Consider the following 3,749-nt stretch of genomic DNA (forward strand, 5'->3'; position numbering starts at 1 on the left):
CAGGCATCATTCTATAAACAATAAAGTTCTCAGCTTGTCTTCCCATAATAAGCAGAACACCGTCTCTGGGAAGGCCTGCCATCCTGAGAACAGATGTAGAAGTTTTGGGAACACTGGTTTCTGTTTTAGTTTCTGGTTTCTGTTTTGGTTTCTGTTTTTAATAAACAATTGTAGGTATTCTAAAACAAAGGGAGTGGTTAGAAGTTTCTCTGTTAGCCTATCATGACATTGGATTACAGAATATTCATGGCGTTCGTTAGCACTGTTATTTAAGGTGATTGATTGATCAATAAAGTTGGAGTTCGATGCATTACCAGGATGGTCGTTCTCCCCTTCACTTCAATATATGGTGACCTCCGACGTGATAGCGAACACCACGGGGAAGCGAACGCCACGCGAAGTGAAGACAGGTTCGGGTTCCGTAAGATCGAAACTGCAGCCGGAATGGCGAAAAAGCGCGGAAGACAAAGCGGAGGGTAACCCGCCGGCCCGCGCCGCGCTGCGAGCGACTATACAGATAGGCTCGTCCGAGACATGCGGCCGCGACCTTGATTTGAAGAGCTGCAACGTGCGCACATAGGTATGGAAAGGCAAGCCGCATATGAACTTTTTATTACCCTTTTGCAAAAACGGCAAATTAAGGGAATAGATTTACAGAAAGAGTTACCAGGCCTTTTAGCGTATGGCCTAGAAAGGGGGATCTTTATAAATCCTCACACAGTTCACGAATTGTTGGAGTGGCGTAGATTTGGTGATTTATTGTGGCAGGCTACGTTAGATGATGATAAAACTGCTAAGAAGTGGGGTAAATTATGGCGGGTCGTTAACACCGAACTGTTGCGGATTCAAGCTGAAAAAAGGGTTGCTCACCAGGTTACTGCCGCTTACGATCGTAACAAAGAATGCGATCAAGATAGGGAATTTGATAAGAACGCGGGAATTCCTCTTGGCCCCAAACGCGGACAGTTTTATTACCTGCCTCACCACCTCCCTCGGAAAGCCAGGCTATGAGTCACACTATGAGCCAGGCGCAGTCCGCCTCGCTGCCCGCCGCGCAGCCCCCCTTAACGGGCCAGCCTACAAGCCCAGCTACGAGCCAGCCTACAAACCAGGCTACGCAGACAGCTTTAGTACCCGCGTCGCAGCCCCCCCTAACGAGCCAAGCTCCGCGGGGTGCCTTGTTGTCTGCTTTGCCGCAGGCTACACAGAGCACCTCTGAGTCTCCCGTACCTGCTGCGTCTCAGCAGCTGGGGCCAGATACGTGTACTCCGTTCCCGATAAGCGATCAGCCGGTCCCTGGGTCGGAAATCGGCTTGGTGGCGGCGATTGCGAGGGAAAGACGGGACGCGTGGGCTGCCCTGGCCAAAGATGCAATTGACAAGGGAGATCAAGAGCTGATAAGTTCGGCTCGAGAATTGGCTTGTCCGGTTGTCTTTAACCCCCAGCCTGGAGGAGGTTTTCAAGCCACAATTAGCGCTCTTGACTGGAAGCTGTTATCTCAGTTGCGAGCTACTGTTAGTCAGTTTGGCTTTAAGAGTGAACCAGCTAAGCAAATGCTCGATTATATTTTTGACACCAGTATCCTTCTTGTTAATGATTGTCGTGGGATAGTTAAATTAATTTTTACTCAACATCAACAATTGCTGTTTAACGCCCACTGGCAAGCTTTAGCTAATGAATGTGTGGCAGTTCAAAGACAGCCGGGGGATCCCTTGCATGGTATCACTATTAATGAGCTTATGGGGCTGGGACCTTTTCTTCGTACTGATGCACAAGCCTTAATAGGCCAAGAAAAGTGCCGGGAGGCAATGCGGTTAGTCAGACTCGCGATAGATAAGGTAAAGGAACCAGGAGGGGTACCAGTGTATATGGGAATTAAGCAAGGCAAAGATGAGACATTTGGCACTTTTGTTGATAAAGCTGCGGCTGCAATTAAGAGAGCAGGCGTGCCAGAATATTTGCGCGAGGTCCTACTCAGGCAGTGTGTCCTTCAAAATTGTAATTCTGCTACTAGAAACATACTTAATGCTTTAGGTGCGGATTGGACTGTAGAGGAAGCATTAGAGGGGATGGCTCTTATTCCTACCAGGCAGCAGGCTTTTGTGGTAGATGCACTTAAACAGATAGGAATAGGTTTGCAAGAACAGGCAAGGTCCTCTCAGAGTCAAGTGTTAGCCGCTCTTGCGCCTCTTCACGCGTCAGCTGCGTTTGCAACATCAAATAAAGAGGGCCGCACGAAATGCTGCGAAGGCACGGGCCGCTTGCGCCGGGAATGCCAAGCACCAACAGAAGTCATCGCTGCATCATCGGTACCTTTTCCTGCCTTCAACCCGACACCACAGGGAGCCACCGCGGGCGAAGCTAACCGCCGCGAAGGGAGTGACCCGCAGCGCAAAGCAGAGATGAATTAGCAGAAGGATTCAACAGGACTTTGGACTTATAGTTACGGTAAAGGGATTTTCCATATGGTTTACGGATTAACGGAAATGTGTGAATTCGGTGATTTATGGTAGAATTGCAGTGCTGTGCTACTCCGAACTCGGCATGGGCGCGCCGGAGGCAGCGGCGGGAAGATCAAAAGCCGCCGCCGCAGGAGCCGCCGCGCGGGAGCGGCCGCGCCGCCCCGAGAACGGAGCCGCCGCCGCAGAAACCAAGCCGCGCCACCCCGAGCGCCGCGCCGGAAGTGAACAAAGAGCGCCGCGGGGGGAGCGACCGGAGCCGCATCGCCCTCATGTGTGAAGTGGGGGCCAGATGTCCACGGGCGGCCAGTTGCTGCTTGGGAACAGTGACTGGACATCAGAGAGCAGGTGATGGAGGAGCAATCATGCTGTGCATTGATAGTTTTCGTCCTGCACACTCCTTAGCGGATTCCGACTTCAGAGTGCTTTTTCGAGCGGTAACGTTTCTCCCTCTGCCCCGTAGCCGGCAAAAGCTACAGTTTAAGATCTAACAGCCGTAATAACTGTGACTCTTGTCAACAAAAGAAAAGATTCCTATTGCAATTAAAAGATTAGTGAAACTAAACAAGCGACACCAAGGACTGTTGCTGTCAGGATGTTTTTCACCTAAGTTAGTAAAGATCTTTTGTTCTCCCCAGCACAGACTGTAAAGCAGAAATCAGCGTAAAGGCCGATTTGGCTCGGCATTGGTTATGCTGTCTTGGAAACACCTGTATTGCCAGAGACTTTGAACATCAGAAGCCCGGATGGCTGGGCCGGTGGAACATTAGACTTTAAAGCTGTGCTTTGAAAAGTTTAAAAATGTTGAGATGTGTTGGATTGATTGTATGAGTGAGATGTTGTGAGTGTGTTTTTGGTATAAATGCTGCAGCAAAGACGTGAGAAAGGTTGTTTTGGTTGAGTGTTTTGGAGTCAGGCCTGTGAGTGAGTGATAGTAAATGCTATATTTTATTTCTATAGTAGGTTTTATTTGTTATTAAGTAGTTTAAGTTAGGTTATCAATTAAGTGCCATTAAATGTTAAGGTTAAAATTGTTGAGCTTGTTTTCGGTTGGGTTCGAGGTCTGCTAAGTTTAAATTATATATAGGTTTGAGTTGTGTGAGATTTAAAGAAAATTAATTTTTGTTAAGTATTATTAAGTAAGTTAAGTTAAATTCTGTTAAGTTTGAATTAGATTTAAGTGATTTTACATGATTTACAAATAAGTCTGTTAAGTCAAATATTTTAAGCGCTTTAAATACATACTACTTTTTCACCACTCCAAATGAACAAGGACTGAGAATCACCCAG

Source organism: Melozone crissalis, unplaced genomic scaffold, assembly GCF_028551555.1.
Source record: "Melozone crissalis strain CALT ecotype California unplaced genomic scaffold, PUWL_Pcris_2 ptg000272l_1, whole genome shotgun sequence".
NCBI lineage: Eukaryota > Metazoa > Chordata > Aves > Passeriformes > Passerellidae > Melozone > Melozone crissalis.